At 37.5% G+C, this 24,250-nt stretch overlaps 1 pseudogene; it reads right to left on the reverse strand.

The window, feature by feature from the left end:
• LOC124994223 (broad substrate specificity ATP-binding cassette transporter ABCG2-like) overlaps positions 1 to 24,250 on the reverse strand; it is a 107,715-nt pseudogene that overhangs the window by 81,810 nt on the left and 1,655 nt on the right.

Raw genomic sequence — 24,250 nt, forward strand, 5'->3', positions numbered from 1 at the left:
GTCTGTCATGATATTTCCTTTTCATCACAAATGTAGTAATTTGAGTTTTCTCTTTGTTAGCTTGGCTAGGGATCAATTCTATTCATTTTTTCAATGACCAATTATTTGTTTTGTTGATTTTTTGAATCATTTTTTGTTCGTGTGTTCATTTCCATTTCATTGATTTCAGTTCTGATTTTAATTATTTCCTGTCTTCTATTGTTCTTCTGTTGATTTGTTCATCTTTTTCTAGAGCTTTGAGATGTAATGTTAGATTATTTATATGGTGAGTTTCTATTATTTTAATAAATGAGCTCAATGCCATGAATTTCCTGTTTGAAATTCCTTCATAATGTCCCAGAGATTTTGGAACAGAGAGCCCTTATTTTTATTAATCACTCAGTAATTTCTTATTTCATCTCTGATTTCTTCTGCTGTTTGTCATTCAATAGCATGTTATTTAGTTTACAGATGTTAGAGTAGCTTCTATTTTTTTATTATTGATTTCTAATGTCATTACATTATGATCTGATAGAATACAGTGCATTATCTCTCTTTTTTTGTATTTGCTGAGTTGCTTTGTGTCCTAAGATATGGTATATTTTAGAGAAGGATCCATGTGCTACAGAGAAGAAAGTGTATTCAGTCCCTGATGGATGAAACATTATTTATGTCTGTGAGTCTAAATTATTAATTGTAGTTTTTATTCCTATAGTTTCCTTATTTACTCTTGGTTTGGAGGATCTAGGCAGTGATGAGAGAGGTGTGTTAAAGTCATGCAATATTATTGTGTTTTGATCTATTTGGTTCTTGAAATTTAGAAGGGTTTCTATGATGTATATAGATGCTCCATTGTTTGGAGCATAAATGTTTACAATTATTATGTCTTGTTGATGTATAATTCCCTTAAATGCATATAAAATGATCTTCTTGGTCCCTTCTGATTAACTTTGGCTTGAAGTCCACTTTATCTGATATGAGGATAGCACCTCCCAGCTATGTCCAAGATCCAAGTAAATAATATGGTTTTTTCCCATCCTTTTACCTTCAGTTTATGGATGTCTGCCTATGAGCAAAGTCTCATAAGACAGCATATTTTTTGGTCTTGTTTTTAAATCCAATCTGCCAGTCTATGTCTTTTGATTGATGAGTTTAGGCCAATTATATTCAATGTTATTATTGAGAAATCATTTTTATTTCTTGTCATTTTTATTATTTCTGGTTTTTATTTTGAATTATTTTTTCTTTGAGAATTCTTCTCACATAATTCCTCCCTTTGCTGGTTTTAACTTTCATTTTTCATTTCTTCCTCATGAAATATTTTATTGAGTATATTTTGTAGTGCAGGCTATTTTTGAATTCTTTTAACTTTTGTTTATCATGGAAGGTTTTTATTTCATCATCAGATTTGAAGCTTAATTTTTCTGGGTATAGTATTCTTAACTGGCATTCATTTTATTTCAGAGCTCGATATATACTATGCCAAGAATTCCTAGGTTTGAGGGTCTGGGTTGAGAAATCAACTGCGATTCAGATTGTTTTCCCTCTATATGTAACCTGTCACATTTCTATGGCAGTCTATAAAATTCTATCCTTATTCTATATGTTAGGCATTTTCATAATAATGTGACTTGTTGTGGGTCTGTTGTCATTTTGTATATTGGGGTTCTGTAAGTCTCCAGTATTTGATTTTCATTTTATTCTTTTTTTTATTGTAAACAAATGGGATACATGTTGTTTCTCTGTTTGTACATGAAGTAGAGGCATACCATTTGTGTAATCATAAATTTACATAAGGTAATGCTGTTTGATTCATTCTGTTAAGTTTTCCCTTCCCTCCACCCTTCCTACCCCTCTTTTCCCTCTATACAGTCCTTCCTCCTCCATTCTTGCCCCCCTCCCTAACACTAAATCTAACCCTAACACTAACCCCTTCCATCCCCCATTATGTGTCATCATCCACTTATTAGCGATATCATTCGTCCTTTGTTTTTTTGAGATTGGCTTATCTCACTTAGCATGATATTCTCCAATTTCATCCATTTGCCTGCAAATGCCATAATTTTATCATTCTTTATGGCTGAGTAATATTCCATTGTATATATATACCACAGTTTCTTTATCCATTCATCAATTGAAGGATATCTGGGTTGGTTCCACAGTCTGGCTATTGTGAACTGAGCAGCTATGAAGATTGATGTGGCTGTATCTCTGTAATATGCTGATTTTAAGTCCTTTGGGTATAGGCCAAGGAGTGGGATAGCTGGATCAAATGGTGGTTCCATTCCAAGTTTTCCAAGGAATCTCCACACTGCTTTCCAGAGTGGCTGCACTAATTTGCAACCCCACTAGCAATGTACAGTGTACCTTTCTCCCCACATCCTTGCCAACACCTGTTGTTGCTTGTATTCTTGATAATCGCCATTCTAATTGGGGTGAGATGGAATCTTAGTGTAGTTTTGATTTGCATTTCTCTTATTACAGGAGATGTTGAACATTTTTCCATATGTTTGTTGATTACTTGTAGATCTTCTTCTGTGAAGTGTCTACTCATTTCCTTAGCCCATTTGTCGATTGGATTATTTGCATTCTTGGGGTAGAGTTTTTTGAGTTCTTTATAGATTCTGGAGATTAGTGCTCTATCTGAAGTATGAATGGCAAAGATTTTCTCCCACTCTGTAGGCTCTTTCTTCGCATTGCTGATAGTTTCCTTTGCTGAGAGAAAGCTTTTTAGTTTTAATCTATCCCAGTTATTGATTTTTGCTTTTATTTCTTGTGCTATGGGAGTCCTGTTGAGGAAGTCTGGTCCTAAGCCGACATGTTGAAGCTCTGGATCTACTTTTTGTTCTATAAGATGCACGGTCTCTGGTCTGATTCTGAGGTCCTTAAACCATTTTGAGTTTATTTTTGTGCATGGTGAGAGATATGGGTTTAGTTTCATTCTGTTGCATATGGATTTCCAATTCTCCCAACACCATTTGTTGAAGAGGCTATCTTTTCTCCATTGCATATTTTTGGCCCCTTTGTCTAGTATGAGAAAATTGTATTTATTTGGGTTTGTGTCTGTGTCCTCTATTCTGTACCATTGATCCACCTTTCTATTTTGGTACCAATACCATGCCGTTTTTGTTACTATTGCTTTGTAGTAGAGTTGATGATCAGGTATTGTGATACCCCCTGCTTCACTCTTTCTACTGAGGATTGCTTTAGCTATTCTGGGTTTTTTATTCTTCCAGATGAATTTCATAATTTCTTGCTCTATTTCTGCAAGGTACATCATTGGGATTTTAATTGGAATTGCATTGAATCTGTATAGCACTTTTGGTAGTATGACCATTTTTACAATATTAATTCTTCCTATCCAAGAACATGGGAGATCTTTCATCTTCTGAGGTTTTCTTTAATTTCTTTCTTTAGTGTTCTGTAGTTATCACTGTAGAGGTCTTTCACCTCTTTTGTGAGATTGATTCCCAAGTATTTTATTTTTTTCGATGCTATTGTGAATGGGGTAGTTTTCCTAATTTCTCTTTCTGAAGATTCATCACTTATGTTATAAAAATGCCTTAGATTTATGTGCATTGATCTTATATCCCGCTACTTTACTGAATTCACTTATGAGATCTAAAAGTTTTCTGGTGGAATTTCCTGGTTCCTCTAAGTATATAATCATATCATCAGCAAATAGGGATAGTTTGAGTTCTTCTTTTCCTATTCATATCCCTTTAATTTCTTTGGTCTGTCTAATTGCTCTGGCTAGAGTTTCAAGGACGATATTGAAAAGAAGTGGTGAAAGAGGGCATCCCTGCCTTGTTCCAGTTTTAAAGGGGAATGTTTTCAGTTTTTCACCATTTAGAATGATATTAGCCAGGGGCTTAGCATAGATGGCCTTTACAATGTTAAGGAATGTTCCCACTATCCCTATTTTTTCTAGTGTTTTGAGCATGAAGGGGTGCTGTATTTTATCAAATGCTTTTTCTACATCTATCAAAATAATTATGTGATTCTTAACTTTAAGTCTGTTGATATGGTGAATTACATTTATTGATTTCCTGATGTTGAACCAACCTTGCATTCCTGGGATGAAACCCACTTGATCATGGTGCACTATCTTTTTAATATGTTTTTTTATGCGATTTGCTAAAATTTTGTTGAGAATTTTTGCATCGATGTTCATTAAGGATATTGGTCTGAAATTTTCTTTCCTGGATGTGTCTCTGTCTGGTTTAGGTATCAGGGTGATATTGGCTTCATAGAATGAGTTTGGGAGGGTTCCCTCCTCTTCTATTTATGGAACACTTTGAGAAGTATTGGAATGAGCTCTTCTTTAAAGGTTTTGTAGAACTTGTCTGAAAACCCATCTGGTCCTGGACTTTTCTTTGTTGGTAGGCTTTTGATGACTTCTTCTATTTCATTACTTGAAATTGGTCTATTTAAATTGTGTATGTCCTCCTCGTTCAGTTTAGGCAATTCATATGTCTCTAGAAACCTGTTGATGTCTTTGAAATTTTCTATTTTTTTGGAGTATAGATTTTCAAAATAGCTTCTAATTATGTTTTGTATTTCAGTCATGTCTGTTGTGATATTTCCTTGTTCATTCCGAATTTTAGTGATTTGGGTTTTCTCTTGTCTTTTCTTTGTTAGTGTGGCTAAAGGTTTATCAATTTTGTTTATTTTTTCGAAGAACCAACTATTTATTTTGTCAATTTTTTGTAATTTTTCTTTTGTTTCAATTTCGTTGATTTCAGCTCTGAGTTTAACTATTTCCTGTCTTCTACTACTTTTGGTGTTGGTCTGTTCTTCTTTTTCTAGGGCTTTGAGTTGTAGTGTTAGGTCGTTTATTTGTTGATTTTTTCTTCTTTTATTAAATGCGCTCCACGAAATAAATTTTCTCTAAGTATGCTTTCATAGTGTCCCAGAGATTTTGATATGATGTTTCTTTGTCCTCATTTACCTCTAGGAATTTTTTAATTTCCTTCCTAATATCTTCTGATATCCATTCATCATATAATAGCATATTGTATAATCTCCAGGTGTTGGAGTAGTTTCTGTTTGTTACTCTTTCATTTATTTCTAACTTCAATCCAATATGATCTGATAGAATACAAGGTAGTGTCTCTAATTTCTTGTATTTGCTGACATTAGCTTTGTGGCATAATATATGGTCTATTTTAGAGAAGGATCCATGTGCTGCTGAGAAGAAAGTGTATTTGGTCTTGGTTGGATGGTATATTCTATAAATGTCTGTTAAGTCTAAATTATTGATTGTGTTATTGAGATCTATGGTTTCTTTGTTCAATTTTTGTTTGGAAGATCTGTCCAGTGGTGAGGGAGGTGTGTTAAAATCACCTAGTATTATTGTGTTATGGTCTATTTGGTTTCTAAAATTGAGAAGGATTTGTTTGACATACATGGATGAGCCACCGTTTGGGGCATAGATGTTTATGAGTGTTATATCTTGCTGATTTATGCTTCCCTTAAGCAGTAGGAAATGTCCTTCTTTATCCTTTCTGACTAACTTTGGCTTGAAGTCCACATTATCTGAAATGAGGATGGATACTCCAGCTTTTTTGCTGAGTCCATGTGCATGGTATGTTTTTCCCCATCCTTTCACCTTTAGTCGATGGGTATCTCTTTCTATGAGGTGAGTCTTTTGCAGGCAACATATTGTTGGATCTTTATTTTTTATCCAATCTACCAGTCTATGTCTTTTGATTGATGAATTCAGGCCATTAACATTCAGGGTTATTATTGAGATATGATTTGTATTCCCGGTCATTTGGTTCATATTTAAAATTTTATTTATTTATTTATTTATTTATTTTTTATACAACTTTGTTCCTCCTTTATTTGACAGTTCCTTTAGGGTAATTCCTCCCTTTGCTGATTTGCTTCTTTGTTTTTTATCTCTTTCTCATGGAATATTTTGCTGAGAATGTTCTGTAATGCTGGCTTTCTTTCTGTAAATTCCTTTAGCTTTTGTTTATCATGAAATGATTTTATTTCATCATCAAATTTGAAGGTAAGTTTTGCTGGGTATAAGATTCTTGGTTGGCATCCATTTTCTTTCAGGGCTTGAAAAATGTTGTTCCAGGCCCTTCTAGCTTTTAGGGTCTGGATTGAAAAATCTGCTGATATCCGTATTGGCTTCCCCCTGAATGTAATTTGGTTCTTTTCTCTCACAGCCTTTAAAATTCTGTCTTTATTTTGTATGTTAGGTATTTTCATTATAATGTGCCTTGGTGTGGGTCTGTTGTAATTTTGCGTATTTGGAGTCCTATAAGCCTCTTGAACTTGCTTTTTCATTTCATTCTTCAGATTTGGGAAATTTTCTGATATTATCTCATTGAATAGATTGTTCATTCCTTTGATTTGTTTCTCTAAGCCTTCCTCAATCCCAATAATTCTCAAATTTGGCCTTTTCATGATATCCCATAGTTCTTACAGATTCTGTTCATGATTTCTTACCATCTTCTCTGTTTGGTCAACTTTGTTTTCGAGGTTAAATATTTTTTCTTCAATATCTGAAGTTCTGTCTTCCAGGTGTTCTATCCTATTGGTTATGCTTTCTATGGAGTTTTTAATTTGATTTATTGTTTCCTTCATTTCAAGGATTTCTGTTTGTTTTTTTTTCAATACCTCTAACTCTTTATTGAAATGATCTTTTGCTTCCTGTATTTGCTCTTTTAACTGTCGATTGGTGCTATCATTCAATGCCTGCATTTGCTCTTTCATCTCATCATTCAATGCCTGCATTTGGTCTTTCATCTCATCATTCAATGCCTGCATTTGCTCTTTCATCTCATCGTTTGCTTCCCTGATCATTTTAATTATGTACATTCTGAACTCCCTTTCTGTCATTTCTTCTGCCATGCTGTCGTTGGATTTTATTGATGTAACATCTAGATCTGTTTGGGGCATTTTCTTCCCTTGTTTTCTCATATTGTTCAGGAATCAGTGGATCATTAAGATATTGCAGATTTCCTCTATTGACTTATAATGTCCCTGAAGATTGCTAGTATATCCCCTCTTATCCTTCAGTAGCCTGCAGTCTTGGAGGAAGTTGATATTGTGGTGCTCCACAAGGAAGCTGCCTCTCTAGGGTTGGTGACCCTCAGGTGGGGTATATTCCCTGTTAGTGGGCAGAGGTGCCTCCACTTGTTGACCAATGGTTGTCCAAAGGGGCACTAGGCTGCGGGCTGAGGCAAGGCCTGTTTGAGCCTGTGTCTCTGGTTTTACTGTCCTTGCGGGAAAACCTCACCCGGTGGGGATGTCTCGCTGATCAGTTCCCCTCAATCTACAACTACTGACTGGGCTGGGCTGTCTTCCTCTACAACATTCCCAGGGGCCCAGACCTACCTCCTGGGCCTGGGAGCCTCACCCTTCGCAGACGAGTCTCCTTAGTCTGCTTCTCCTCAGAGAATCTTCCCACAGTCCTGGAAACTTTGCTCTGCCCCTAGGCGTGTCTCGGTGCGGCTCTTCCAGCAAGAAGCCACCTAGCTCCTGGGACCCTGCTCTGCACTTAATCGCCTGGCTATGCGGCCCCTCCTGAGCTGCCACCTGGAGCCCTATACAATAGCTCTGAGACCCAGAGACCCACCACACACCTCCTTCTCTGGACAGCTGCCCGGTGTTCGGACTCAGTCACTAGGAGTCCAAGCAACTCACTTCGGGTCTCCTCCTTCCGCCAACCGCCCATAGCCCTAGGCAGTCACTCCGAGTCCAAGTGACCCACCCTGTTCCTTCTCCTCCTCAGGGTAGTCCCCCCGGTGTTCAGGAGGGGTCGCTCGGAGACCAAGGGACCCACCGCGTTCCTCCTCCAGGCAGGCCACCGGTGTTCAGGAGTGGTTGCTTTGAGTCCAAACAACTCACCACTCACCTCCTCCTCTGGCAACCGCCTGTGGCTCTGATGCAGTCACTCCTAGACCAAGCGACCCGCCACGTTCCTCCTCTTCCTCCTGGCAGCCCCCCCAGTGTTCAGAAGCGGTCGCTCTGAGTTCAAACAGCTTGCCACGCAGCTCCTCCTCAGGCAGCCGCCCGGAGCCCCAGTAGTTGCTCCGAGTCCAAGTGCTGTGCTGAGCCGCCTCCTCTACGATGATCCCAGTTGTCCTTGTTTACTGCTCCTGTGGGGGGAGGGGCGCCTCGCCGAGCAACTCTACTTCACAAAGTTCCCTGCGTTCCGGAGCTACCGCCTCATCCGGGACACCTCCCCAATGGGAGAGACTCACCCGGCGACTTTGAGTTGGTCCCAAGTCTCTCACTATCTCCTCTTTGGAATCCTGCGTCCTGGAGCAACATGAAATGCAGCTGCACTCTATTCCGCCATCTTGAAACTCCTCATTTTATTCTTAAAGTTTGGGAAATTTTCTAATATTATTCACGGAAAAGATTGTGCATTCCTTTGGTCTGTATCTCTGAGTCTTCATCTATCCCAATAAATCTTAAGGTTGGTCTTTTCATGTTATTCAATATTTCCTGGCTGTTCTTTCATAGTTTTTTAGATCTTTTCTCCATGGTCTGCTCTATTTCCAACAGATTAATCTGTTGCTGATGCTTTCCATTGAATTTTTAATTTGGCTTATTGATTCTTTCATTTTGTGGATTTCTGCTTGATTTCTTTTCAGAATATTTCTTTATTGAAGTGTTTTTTCACTTCTTCTATGTAATTTCACTCCTTAAATCATTCTTTACCTTGCAGATCAGTTTAATAATGAACATTCTAAACTCTTCTCTGAGATTTCTTTCACTGTAGTGTCAGTGGATTCTGTTATGGAAGTTAAACACAGATGAATTCACAAGTTTCATTTCAAAAACAACCCATGGAGAAAAGTGGCTGGGAGAGGGGCATGTGGGGCTCTCATGTGCTGGTCAGGTTCTTCTTCTTGACCTGGACTGGAGGTTGTGCCTGCATCTTCATTGTTTAGTAATCACTGAACTGTGCTTTTTTTTACATTACCCTTTAGGAAGGATTAAAAACACTTTGGTATTACTAGTAAATACTTCCCCATTCCTGGTAAAGATGAAGATGAAGATGATATATGGAAATAAATGAGGTGGACAAGTGGGGGGATCCTGTGTAGACCCAGATATAAAATTCATTAAATTATAAGTCTAAAGTTTTGGGAACTGACTGGACTTTGGAAATGACCAAATCCAGCCCTGGCAAGTTCTTCATGGAGGCGGCTCTGCAGGTACTGCTGTGGTGGGACAGGCACAGCCAGACAACTGTGTCCTAGCAGAGCTCTCAGAAGAGCTCAGCAACCACATTGTATGCCACTGAGACAACTAGGAAGTGAAGTGACTTCAGAGCCAGAATGTCTCAGGAATGCACAGGAACAACGTCCCTGGCTTTCTGTCTAACGTAATCCCGAAGCCCACAGCAAAGACTACTGAGATGTGACAACGCCACTATAGAAGTATCAGGAAGTTCCACAAACTTAATAAGCTTCTCATAGACATATATTTCTATCATTGTGATTTTTTTGCCACAGAAATATCAGTTTTTTTAACCTATTTTAGATTTCATTCTTCCAATATAACATTAATATTTTAACATATATGTTGTTTATTAAGTAATAGCAAATCATACTTCATAAATTATTAAAACTGAAGGACTACTAACCTACCTATTGAATTTGAAAAGGAGAAAATTGATTCCAGAGATCTTAGTAAGTTGTCAAAGGTTCCAGAATTCAATCCTCTTTTTTCAGACTAATAAATTCAACTGAATTTCTTCCCCATGATAACTGTCTAATGAGATGAACTAATATATATTAGTTTTGGCTTGGATTCTCTCATGCATAATTCCATTAGTTGTGATTTTTCTGAAATTTTTTTCCATTGAAAATTGTGCAACAGTATGATTGGAAACTATGCACAGGACAATAAAAAAATCTTCATTGGATACTTAAAATGAATTAAGGTTCTTATTAATGTAAGAGTAACTCATAGTATATTAAAGGGGGTTTAATATCTTTTTTAAAGAAATAGCAATTTGAGATAGGCAATTGTGAGAAAGATCATCATCATAAAAGCCAAAGCCACATGATTCTTCCATAAACTCCAAGGTGAGAGATCGATGCCCTGGTTTATCAAGAATTCTTCACCAGTACATCTGAAATTCAACACAAAAATACATGATTATATTGTCAGCATCTTTCAAATTTTATTCAACATATTTGCTATCTTATCCTTTGTTAAATAAGTCTATAGGTCAACTAAGTCTTCAGTACTTGTCATTTCATATGTAATAGCTAACAATCATTGAGTGTTTAACATTTTGCTAGATATACTAAGCAACTTGCCTGACAGCTTAGTTAATTCCTAAAACCCTCTAAAGGAATATAAATATTATACACAGTTGAAGAAGAGGGGATGCAGGCTTAACTTACTTGGCCAAGTTTGCAAAGTCACACTGTGAACCAATTTACTAGGCTCCTCAGATTCATTTGTTTTCAAACCTATGATACTGATCATGTAACTTCATGTATTCCTGATGGGGAACCCTCAATTTACCTGATGATATCTCTGGCCCCTGCTCCTTATAGTTCTGCTTACTCACAAGACTGTTATCCAAAAAATAGGCTAAGGATTCTAAAACTAGGGCTGGAGGGGGTCAAGGGTTTCTGAACAGAATTATGTTCTGTCAGCTCTCGCACCAAGACTGTAATGAGCATTGCAGAAAGTTAGCTACAGGAAGATTCCAGCAGGCCCAGAATCAGGCTTAAACCTTATATAGTGGCTGAAACAGAGTAGGATAGAGTGAGTGTCCCTACTACAGGTCAGAAAAGCACCTGGGCAGGGCCCACAGGTAGCCAATAATCTATAGGTTCAATAAGCCCTTACTAAACCATCAAACCAGTCTATTACAATTTCAAATGTTCTGAAAAAGAACTCATTTTCCACATTAGATAATATTCTACCATTAAAAGAACAAGAGTTACATAGCATGTTCACAATCCTTAGTGCACAATCACTCACTGTACAAGTGAGAAAACTTAGGCCCAGAAAGTTTCATTGACCCCGAAGGGACTCTCACCAACTCTAAGCCCAGGGACCTTTCCACATCACACTGTGATAGTAAGCAAACCCAATGTGACACTGAAGGCAAACTTACATCACATAGTTGGAACAGCTACTGCTTTCTGTTGTGTTGAGTTCTGAGCAGTAGTTTTGCCCCCAAAATTCACTGTGCTGCAAAGTCTATAACACAAGGGGGATCAGAGCAAGTTAAATAGTTTCAAGAGATTATCACATTTATGTCTTTCAGTTTAATCTTATTATTCCTAAAAATATTCTCTTTACTTTTTAATGTCTTCGCAACGCCAAAGTAACTAATTTTCCCTGGAAATCAAGTGGCCTAAGGTTAGAATGTTGCTTCCCATTGGATAAGAAAAGAGAACTCATACATAACAGTCATAAATATCTATGTACCAAACGGTGGCTCATCCATGTACATCAAACAAATCCTTCTCATTTCTAGGAATCAAATAGACCACAACACAAAAATACTAGGTGATTTTAACATACCTCTCCTACCACTGGACAGATCTTCCAAACAAAAACTGAACAAAGAAACCATAGATCTCAAAAACACAATCAATAATTGAGACTTAATGGACATACATATGTAGAATATACCATCCAAAAAAGAGTAAATACACTTTCTTCTCAGCAGCACATGGATCCTTCTCTAAATCAGACCATATATTATGCCACAAAGCTACTGTTAGCAAACACAAGAAGATAGAGATACTACCTTGCATTCTATCAGATCATAATGGATTGAAATTAGAAATAAATGACAGAATAAAAACCAAACTTCTCCAACACCTGGAGATTAAATAATATGCTATTGTATGATGAATGGATAACAGAAGACATCGGGGGAAATAAAAAAAATTCTTAGAGGTAAATGAGAACAAAGATACATCATATCAAAATCTCTGGGACACTATGAAAGCAGTACTTAGAGGAAAATTTATTTCATGTAGCGCATTTAATAAAAGAAGAAAAAAATCAACAAATGATCTAACACTACAGCTCAAAGCCCTAGAAAACAAAGAACAGTATAAACACCAAAAGTAGTAGAAGACAGGAAATAGTTAAAATCACAGCTGAAATCAATGAAATTGAAACAAAAGAAACAATTGAAAAAATTGACAAAAAAAATAGTTGGTTCTTTGAAAAAATGAAAAAAAATTATAAACCCTTAGCCACACTAACAAAGAGAAAGAGAGAGAAAACCCAAATTACTAATATTCGGATTGAACAAGGAAATATCAAGACAGACATGAGTGAAATACAAAACATAATTAGAAGCTATTTTGAAAATCTATACTCCAACAAAATAGAAAATCTCGAAGACATCAACAGAGACATATGAATTACCTAAACTGAACCAGGAGGACATACACAATTTAAATAGATAAGTTTCAAGTAATGAAATAGAAGTCATCAAAAACCTACCAACAAAGAAAAGTCCGGGACCAGATGGGTTCTCAGCTGAGTTCTACAAAACCTTTAAAGAAGAGCTCATTCCAATACTTCTCAAAGTATTTCAGGAAATAGAAGAGGAGGGAACCCTCCCAATCTCATTCTATGAAGCCATTATCACCCTGATACTTAAACCAGACAGAGACATATGGAAGAAAGAAAATTTCAGACCAATATCCTTAATGAACGTTGATGCAAAAATTCTCAACAAAATTTTAGCAAATTGCATACAAAAATATATTGCACCACTATCAAGTGGGTTTTATCCCAGGGATGCAAGGTTGGTTCAACATTTCGAAATCAATAAATGTAATTCACCATATCAACAGACTTAAATAAAAAATCACATGATTATTTCGATAGATGCATAAAAAGCATTTGATAAAATACAGCACCCCTTCATGCTCAAAACACTAGAAAAAATAGGGATAGTGGGAACATTCCTTAACATTGTAAAGGCCATCTATGCTAAGCCCATGGCCAATATCATTCTAAATGGTGAAAACTGAAAGCATTCCCCCTAAAAAGTGGAACAAGGCAGGGATGCCCTCTTTCACCACTTCTATTCAACATTGTCCTTGAAACTCTAGCCAGAGCAATTAGACAGACCAAAGAAAATAAAGGGATATGAATAGGAATAGAAGAACTCAAACTATCCATATTTGCTGATGACATGATTATATAGTTATAGGAACCAGGAAATTTCACCAGAAAACTTTTAGAACTAACAAGCGAATTCAGTAAAGTAGCAGGTTACAAGATCAATGCTCATAAATCCAATGCATTTTTATACATAAGTGATGAATCTTCAGAAAGAGAAGTTAGGAAAACTTCCCATTCACAATAGCTCCAAAAAAAATAAAATACTTGGGAATCAATCTAACAAAAGAGATGAAAGACCTCTACAATGAGAACTACAGAACACTAAAGAAAAAAATTAAAGAAAACCTTAGAAGATGGAAAGATCTCCCATGTTCTTGGATAGGCAGAATTAATATTGTCAAAATGGCCATAGTACCAAAAGTGCTATACACATCAATGCAATTCCAATTAAAATCTCAATGACATATCTCACAGAAATAGAGCAAGCAATCATGAAATTCATTTGGAAGAATAAGAAACCCAGAATAGCTAAAGTAATCCTTAGCAGGAAGAGTGAAGCAGGGGGTATCACAATACCAGACCTTCAACTATACTACAAAGCAATAGTAACAAAAATGGCATGGTATTGGCACCAAAATAGAAAGGTAGATCAATGGTACAGAATAGAGGACACGAACACAAACCCAAATAAATACAATTTTCTCACACTAGACAAAGGGACCAAAAATATACAATAGAGAAAAGATAGCCTTTCAACAAATGGTGCTGGGAAAACTGGATATCCATGTGCAACAGAATGAAACTAAGCCACTATCTTTCACCCTGCACAAAAATCAACTCATAATGGATCAAGGACCTTGGAATCCGACCAGAGACCCTGCATCTTATAGAAGAAAAAGTAGGTCCAAATCTTCAACATGTCGTCTTAGGACCAGACTTCCTTAACAGGACTCCCATAGCACAAGAAATAAAAGCAAGATCAATAACTGGGATATATTGAAACTAAATAGCTTTCTCTTAGCAAAGGAAAGTATCAGCAATGTGAAGAGAGAAGCTACAGAATGGGAGAAAATCTTTGCCCCTCATACTTCAGATAGAGCACTAATATCCAGAATATATAAAGAACTCAAAGAACTCTACATGAAGAATACAAATAACCCAATCAACAAATGGGCTAAGGAAATGAACAGACACTTCACAGAAGACAATCTGTAAGCAATCAACAGATATATGAAAAAATGTTCAACATCTCTAGTAATAAGAGAAATACAAATCAAAACTACCCTAAGATTCCATCTCACCCCAATTAGAAGGGTGATTATCTAGAATACTAGCAACAATAGTTGTTGCCGAGGATGTGGGGAGAAAGGTACACTCATACATTGCTGGTGGGGCTGCAAGTTAGTGCAGCCACTCTGGAAAGCAGTGTGGAGATTCCTTAGAAAACTTGGAATGGAACCACCATTTGATCCAGCTCTCCCACTCCTTGACCTATACCCAAAGGACTTAAAGTCAGCATACTACAGAGATACAGCCACAACAATGTTCATAGCTGCTCAATTCACAATAGGTAGATTGTGGAACCAACCTAGATGTCCTTTAACTGATGAATGGATAAAGAAACTGTGGTATATATCTATATACAATGGAATATTGCTCAGCCATAAAAAATAATAAAATTATGGTATTTGCAGGCAAATGGATGAAACTGGAGAATATCATACTAAGTGAGATAAGCCAATCTCAAAAAACCAAAGGACAAATGATCTTGCTGATAAGCAGATGATGATACATAATTGTGGGTGGGAGCGGGGCAAGAAGGAGGAAGGAGGGACTGTATAGAAGGATAAGAGGTGTGGGAGGGGTGGGGGGGAGGAAAAAATAACAGAATGAATCAGAAAGTATTACCCTAGTTAAATGTATGATTACACAAATGGTATGCCTCTACTTCATGTACAATATGTATCCCATTTGTTTACAATAAAAATGAATTAAAAAAAACACTTACATTCATATTCCTACTAAAGATCTGGAAAAAATTCCACTCCAATAGCAGTGAGCACACTAGCCACCAGATTTCAATTTCTTAATATGAATTACAGCAGAAAGAAGCAGATCCATCCACAAATAGCTAACTTGGGAAAAGTGCAACACAAACATGGAACATCATAGTAAATACAAACTAAAGAAATGATGGAAGAATGATCAGGGAGAGGTCAAAAGAACACAAAGGCCAGTGAAAGGGCATCCTCTGGTCTAATCAGGATCAATTTGATCATTAAAACAGGGAAGAAAAACAGATTCCAACCCATTATATCACACAGGAAATGAACAGGGGAAGAAGGAAAAACCTCTTCCTTAGATACAATGTCAACAATTGCCTGTTAGGCAACTACTACCAGAACAGGAGTTATTAGCTTATGCTAAAATTGGTGGGAGAAACTTAAGAAGGAACAGAAACTTGGTCTAGTAGCCAATTATGTTCCCTGAAAAATGTACTAATGTACTATAAAGAGGAAAACTAATTACCCAGCAGAATAGCCCAGCAGACACCAACATGGTAAGATGATCCAAGTGCACAGCACCTATGAGAACAAGGCTGACTCTGCTCATGGAACACAGGGATGGACCCAGTAGAGAGTCACCCCATGAAATGTACCAAGACTTACAGACAGGAAAGACTGTGGAACCCATACAGATTAACAAGACAAAACAAAACAGGAAAGCCAGAAAAGACATCCCCAGACAGAAAGGAAACAGACACTGCAGGGGAGTTGGTGACATCTGACTGGAGTGGAAGCCCTCCCTGGTTGTGAAGCCCCCACTGTTGACTTCCTCACTGGAAGCCTGATGTGGTGGAATGTCCTTGCCTCTTGGAGTTCACACTAGGGAATATTTACCAGAGATGAAGCATGGTGACAGAAAAAAATTTATATAGGTGGAATACAGGTGGAGGGAGGGGCAGCAAAAACAGTAAAATGGAAGTTAGGGAGTCCAGGTGAGGGGAGTGGGATTTTTTTTTTTTTTAACTTATCTTGGAACTTTCCAGGTTAAAATAATCTTTTATGATTTTAAAGATGATGCTCAAAACTTAATTTTTAAAATACCTCCTATTAACATTCCTGCCAGTCTCCTTTCTTGATTAAAGTGAATGTCTTATTTATTTATTTTTTTTCATTCTTCTATTTTTCCAGGCCCTAACTCAGGAGTCATTTTGTCAGTCACAAAAGGTCAAGTCCATTTCCTGAGCTGATTCAGTTGGTTCCACCTTCAAAAATGACCCAGAACACACGCTTTTCTTACCACCTCACCACAAGCATCCTATCCCAGGCCCTGTCCTTTCAGCAGGTACTTGTTGGTGTCTGTCATTCACCCTGGCCTGACTGTACAGCCAATGCTCTAATCTGACACTCTCAAAATGCTCCCTGTAGCCTAGCAGCAGGAAATACATCTCACAGGAGCCAGTGAGGTCTAGGTAAGCAGTCACCAGCCCAAGTTTACTTCTTATCATTTCTAACTGTGTCTGGCTGACCTTGGCCTCTCTAAAGCTCATATGTTAAAGTCCTAACCCCCAGTACCGCAGAATGTGGCCAACTCTGGACAGTCTTTAAAGAGGTCACTAAAATTAAACAAGGTCATTGAGTGGTAGATCCCAGTCTGACTGTGTCCATTTAAGAAGAGATTTGTACACAGACCCAGAGGGAGAAGACAGTCATCCCCAGTCTCAAAAGAAAAAACCTGTGGATACCTTGATTTCAACTTCCAGCCCCCAGAGCTAGAAGAAAGTAGTATCTGTTGTTCAGCCTGTGGTCTTGTTACAAGAGGCCTGCAGTCAACCTGCACTCCCCTACTCACTGGGTTCTGTGCCCCTGGCCTCTCTCATGCTCCACACACATGAAGCATCCAGCATGCTATGCCTCAGGGCCGCTGGTTGTTCCTTCCAACCAGAACTCTCTTCTGACAGAAGCAGCAGGACTCACTTACTCTCTCCCAGCTCATGTGTCACATGAGTGTGGTCTTCCCTGGCCCTCCTGTGTGTTAAAACAATTCCACTCCCACCATGGCCTTTCTTCCCTAAGTTTTCATTTCATTTTCTTGATAACACTTCTTTGCTCATTGACTATTTCTCTCCAAGAACAGAGGAAGAAATTCTGCTCTTCACTTCTGAATCCACTGTAGCCATAACGCTTGGTATGTAGAAGTGATCAAATGGTAAATAAATAAAAGAACAATGTCCCCACAGTACTTACCTTTTCAGGAGCAAAAGAATAGCATTTGCTGTGTTCAAGTCTAAACCAGTTGTGGGCTCATCCAAGAACAAGATGGGGTGATCAGTGATCAGCTCCATTGCTATACTGGTTCTTTTTTTTTCTCCTCTAGATAAAACCTAAAACACAGATTATTACATTATCAACAGGAACCACCATGGTCACCATCATTTGGTGGATTAACCACATTCCTGTAAGAGATTCTTTTCTATCACTCTTATTATTTTGAACAACAAAGAAATGGACACCTGAAAGAAGAAAGTCTTTCTTTTAACAGATGAGTACCTGGGAGCTAAGGGCAGAGGCTCCAAGTGACCGGACCTGATATGAAGCTCATACTTTTAGCAGTTCTATATGTTCCTCATCAAGACAAATGTTGAATTTTAAGACAGTAAGCAACAAAACTAAAAGATATGGACCTGACACAATGAAATCACAGTTGAAAACAGGAGATAACGATAGGAGAGGAAAAGGGAAAGCATCTTGAGTATCTCATTAGTCTTCTAACAACATGCCCACCCCCAACAATCACACACCCACCACACTGCTTCTGACAAAAGTTCCTGAGTGGATGTAGAAGAAAAAGGTGCACTTGAAGCCAGGACAGTTCACGTTCTACTGTACCATATAAGCACTTTTTAATTTCCTTAAGATCTTCTAAATTGATACTGTCTACACAGTAATGCAATACAGATTCCCAATTAATCTTTTCAGAGAAAACCAGAAGATGGGCTAGTCCACAGGCACCTGGTTCAATCTTTTCAACCAGTCAGTATTATTGTGTGGTGAGGGGACTAGAATGGTTCTGCGGAGAAAGGCAGTAGGAAACAACTGTCAAATGAAGAGTCTCCAAAGAGAAATAATCAAATGAAACTCATAGCCCTTGATTAGATCCTATCAATAACTGAACTGTAAAAGACATTTGGAGATAATTTTGGAAATGTGAATGAATATGGTTTGGCATAGTTGATGATATGAAGTTATTCTTCATTTTGTCAATTGGTATGGCTTTGTGGTAAGGTAGGCAAATGTCCTTTATTCCAGATGCATACAAATATTTTGGGATGAAATATCATACAAATTTGTATAAAATAGTTCAGTAAGACACAGTTGTAATAATTATGGGAGATGTTTATAATTGAGAAATTAAGGTGAACAGTGCTAGAATTATATTAATTTCCTTGTAGTTAATATATGTATACTGATATATAACATAATGTATAATATATAACTAATATAATATACATATAATATGTAACTAATATATCAATCACCCAACAATCACATCATTATACTAATCAGACTATCATCTCTAGATTTGTTATGTTCAAAATATCATAAAAACTAAAAATAGAACAGTTATTTGAATTCATTAGATTACATTAATGATAAGAAGTCAAAACAGACTCTACATGTTTTCCCCAGAAGTTCAAGCAAGTAACTTAGGACAGAGTCAGTGAATACCTAATGATAAAGAACAGAGTTAAAAAAAAAGTTCCAAACAGGAATGATAAGATCAAATAAATAAACAGAGTCAAGGAAAAGAAAATCACTCACTAATCAAAAATAAGTAGCATCACAGGATTATTTTCCCCCCAAAAATTACTTCACATACTTCATATAAGGCCTATTAGTAAGTATAACAGGAAGCAGCAGCCAGTAGGATGCTCTGCCCACATTCTTCATTACCTCTAGGAGGGGAGACCAGGGGCTCTGCATTCTAAACTGTCATTATCACACCCAGCTCCAAAATCTGCTCAGCAAACCCTCCATGTGGAGTCTTTAGCTGTAAGGTTCAATCATTCTCTCCATGATCCTGCATAACCCCCAGAAGGATGAGTTCGTTTGTCCACTACATTACTCTTGCCCACAAACATATTCCTCAAACCTAAAAGATCCTGCTAGATGAGTCTGGGAATAAATATTGGAAGAAAAAAGGGAAGAAGGGAGAGAGGGAGGTAACGGATAAGAGGAAAAAACTGCCTATAGAAAAATTAGTCACTACAGAATTAGAAGTTGATTCTAAGGTGATCAAATATAATTCTGGAAGTGAAATTACAGCCAAGTTAAATATACAAAGAAAAAAATCCTTGGATCTTGGCATTTATCAATTCTAGAAATATGCCTCAAAAAAGCTATGGAACAAAGGTCCTGAGAAGAAGAAAAGGCAAAGAGCAGCTAAAGTCAGGAAGAGAAAAACAGGAAGGAGAAGAGTTAGTGCAAAGACATCAACTGAGCCCTGACTTCAGCAATGACAAAGGCCTTGAGGAGCTCTCTCCACACTAGACCACACTCCACTCCTGGGATTCCACCACCTTTAAGACTGCTTCTCCAGCTTCATTTCCACCTTCATAGTAGGCATCTAGCCATTTTTCTCAGCATTACAGAAAGCAGCCGCTCAGCCACACACATCCTAAGAAACTTCTGATTAAGGTCACATTGTCCCCACAGGGAGGTCCTCTTTCCTGGCTATGATAATAAGAGTTTTTTTCACATTACCTTGGAATCAGCCACTTTACTCAGATCTAAATCTTCAATGACCTTGTTGATTCGTTCATTTTTTTCATGATTTGTCATAGTTGTTGGAAGCCAAAGAGCCGCTGAGAACTGTAAGTTTTCTCTCACTGTCAGGGTGTCCATCAGGACATTATTCTGGAGGGAAATGCAAGTTTAAGGAGACATACTGAGTCCTTTCTAGTACCTGTAACTCAATAGATGAAAATAACAAACTCAAGGAAATGCTATAGCTAATGATGAGTTTTCAACTCTGCTAATTACAGAGACTATACACAGACAGCTGCAGAGCCCAGGGAGGCATCTCAACCCCCTTCTTAACATCCAAACGGAGCACAGGTAACTATGATAACTACTGGCAGACACATTCAGGTATGTTCTCAGGAAGGAGAAAGGGGCAGGGAGGGCAAAAACAGATAATGGCAGACCCTTCTGAAAATGGTACAACAGGTAGAATTGATATCCATGCCCTACAGGGGTCTATTCCAGGTTCTCTCTGCCTTTCCATTTAACTCCATCCTCTTTCTAGTAAGAGATTATGAGAAGCAGATGTAAGAAAAGTTGATTCTATGAGTATGTCACATAATCAACTGAAAGCACAATCAACTACAAACCAAGGCACTTGCCCACATAGAAACAGATAAAACCTAAAAGCAAACCAACTAATACTTACCTGAACCACATAACCTGAATTCCATTTGAAATTGGCAGGTCAAGGTGCTCCATTGATCAAAACATGTCCAGATAATCCATGTGGATCTTTCCTTGCAGCTGAGATATTTAACAACCTACAAAAGGACAGATATGTTGTGCTTTCTTTTTATTTTTTTCCTTCGGTACAGGCCATCTCTCCCAGTTACTGTTAATTCAAATTCTGTTCTAGCTATAAAATTAACTAATCACGAGAGTTATGACTTAACTAAAATTATTTACATATGTGTGTATGTATTGTGTGTATGTGTATGTGTGTGTGTGTGTTTAAATCCTCACCTTTCTTTTCATTTGTGCTACAAGAAAGCACAGAAATTTAAAAGCAAGGCAATAAGGCAATTCTGGCTTATCCTGCACAGACTTCCCAAAAGACCTTCCTGTCCATCTGACATTGGTGGATCCAAAACAGGCAATGAACTCTTCTATCTAAGACTCAAGTCTTCAGTTATTCCTTAGGTTACATATCCCCACTTTTAATATTATCCCCTTCTTATTCCTCTGCAGTAGTTCATAATAGGTTCAACAGCTGTATGTCAATCACTTTATCATGCTGTGAAGTTGTTATTTTTTAAAGCACACTGAAACAGAAAACCGACTTACAATTTCTGTTATACTCACAAAGACTTGTTTTGGCCTTTAGGTACCAGAATGGCATTGAGATCAGGTTTCATGACTCCACTGAAAAACAAAAGCAAAATGACTTATTTCATTTTCAACAAAGTTCTATTAAATTGGGATCTATGTTGAATTCACTCAGGAAAATTTCATGAATTGCAGACAAAAACAAATAACAGATTCTCATTAACACCTCTTAATTAATTTTTTTTGAAAAAAAGCAGGAAATGACTTATTGAAAATAGGTATATTCTGACAGGAAAGAACTTAATTTCATTCCTACTTGTGATTTTATGTTCACATACTGTGTCAATCATTTTTATCACACTTGCTCTCCCCCCTCCTTCCTTAATAGAAAGATGATGAAAGTACTGGGTGTAGGGCAGCACAGACACAGCACCCAGGAATACAGGATGGGAAGCAGGGTGGGAGAAGAGAGGAGAATCTATAGGTTATGAAGATGCTTAAATGAAAGAATAAGAAAATGGACCAAAACAGTAATTACATTAAAAATGGGAAGAGACAGGTTTTTCACTTTTTTAAATAGATATTTATAAATGTGTAAAGTGGAAAGAATATAAAGTATTAGATTATAATAGGTGTATTAATTAGAAGTAGTAAGTTTTAATCTACACAGATAGTTATAGAAGAGTACAGGTGGAAAACTCCAAGGGTGCTGTAGGAAGAACCATCTGCTACCACTCCACTCACCCCTCATGGCCAGAATCAGAACCACATGCACTTGCACAGGGGAGGCAATTTTTGTTTTTTGTTATTGTTGTTGTTTAATAAAGTTAAAGATGTATGTGTATGCACATGTACATATGTACATGCAAATATATATATTTCCTATGCAAGTCTATTGAGAAGGTTTAAAATCAATGCCACATGAATAGCAATGATCACTCTAAACACCCAGATGATGGTTTATAAATACCACTCTCTACAGCTCCGGAGAATGAACATCAGCTGATTCCAGGCCTAGGAGGGTCAGTACACAGTTTGGAACTTTATTTACTTTTTTGAATAGGATTGAACCTAGGGCCTCATACATGATACACAAGCACTCTATAATTGAGCTAAATCCCCAATCCTTTTAAAATTTTACTTTGATACGGGGTCTTGCTAAGTTGTCCAGTCTGGATTTGAAATGTGATCCTCCTGTCTCAGAGTCCTGAGCTGAGATTAAGTTACATGCCTCAACCCCAAAAGTATATGGAACTTCTAGCTATACCAAGAAAATACTCAAAGAATGAGGGAATAAGCAAAAGAGAGAAGGAGGAAGGGAACTGAAGTTAAAAGGTCTCCCACTGACTAAATCCAGACCAACAGAAGTATCAAGATAAATAACAATAATAATACATTACCACTGAGTGTTACTGAATGAAAGAGGGATCCATGACTCAATAGAGTAAAGAAGAGATGCTGAATGAAGCTTTTTCCTCCAGTATAATGCAAATAATGAGATAATGGAAATAGAAATCATCCTTTAGTAACTACCACATTTTCTGATCTAGACAGGAGTCATCAACGGGACCTGAAGTTGGTGAGTTGAAATACAATGAGGAGCAGGATTCTGGATTAAGGTCAGAGCCTCACCCTTCATAATACTAATAAAGCACAAACAGACAGAAACATAATCAGGTGATCAGTTTTAACATCACCAGGAGTGGGACAGGATTAGAAGGTACCGTGCTGGATGAGACTGAAGAGACATGATGTGGGGCGAGCACATGATGGGCAGCCCTCAGAACCACTGTCCCTGCCTTCATAAATCTTTATGATTTGAGGGACATGTCCCCTCAGCTGCTGCCAGATAACAAATGAGTGATTACAGAGTAGAGGGTCCTTCTTCCTAGTACATAATGCTGAAGGAGGTAAGGGTAAAGAAGCATCATGTGAACATGATGGTTCCCAAGATACACTAGTATAAAATGGATACAAAGAGACACAGTGGGAGGAGCAAGCACGGTGCACTGTAAACAGTTAAGGAATGTGGTTGAAGGATCCTGTTCATGCAGGTTTATGTTTAAAATTTTTTAAAAATAATTATTAATCTGAAAATTTATCAGAGTATAATGAATTTTCCTCACCATTATAGAATAGTCATTGTTATGATTTGAATATGAGGTGTCCCCCAAAATCTCACGTGTGAGACAAATGCAAAAAAGTTAAGAGAAGAATGATTGGGTTGTAAGAGTTTTAACCCAATCAGTGATTTAATCCCTTGATAGGGATTAACTGGGTAGTAACTGAAGTGGTAGGGTGTGGCTGGAGGAGACTGGAATTGGGGTGTGGCTTCAGTGTATATATTTTATATCTGAAGAGTGGAGACACTCTCTCTGCTTCCCAATGATGTGAGCTGCTTCCCTCTGCCATGCTCTTCAGGCATGATGTTCTGCCTCACCTCCAGCCCTGAGTAATGGAGCCAGCCTTCTATGGACTAAGACCTCTGAAACCATGAGCCCTCAAATAAACCTTTCCTCCTCTATAATTGTACTGGTCAGATCATTTAGTCACAGCAGTGAAAAAGCTGACTAGAACAGTCATAGATCTTCTGGAATGGACAATTTTTTTCCCCATAGATAGTGAACACTGTTGAGGGAAAGTTCAAGTGCTGGGTATGGAAACAAACTAAGCATAAGAGAAAGATCTTAAGGTAGGAAAATCTCTTCAATACTCATTGTTAAATTTGGTTTATCTTCTTCTTATAAAAGGAAAGAAAAAAAAAAAAAAAAGGAAAATCGAGATTCTCACCACATTTCTTAGAATATAGTTACTGTTTTGAATGGCGATTGTGCTACCAAATATAGATAAAAAATAATATAATAGGAGTGACCCTTCCTCCATCCCATAGCCTACTCTTTGAAGTCAGCAGACAGGAGAAAGATCTAAAACACAGCAACCAAAAAAGGGTGTCCTTTCCCACAGATACATACACCAGAAACATGAGTGAGCACAAATAACAATGCTTGCTGTCTTTACAACTGTGTGAACTGAAAGAACTTCAAGATTTGACTGCATTTTTATGATCCTAGGAAAGCATGAAACCATGACCCCCTCCTTTG

This window comes from Sciurus carolinensis, chromosome 10 (assembly GCF_902686445.1).
Source record: "Sciurus carolinensis chromosome 10, mSciCar1.2, whole genome shotgun sequence".
Taxonomy (NCBI): Eukaryota; Metazoa; Chordata; class Mammalia; order Rodentia; family Sciuridae; genus Sciurus; species Sciurus carolinensis.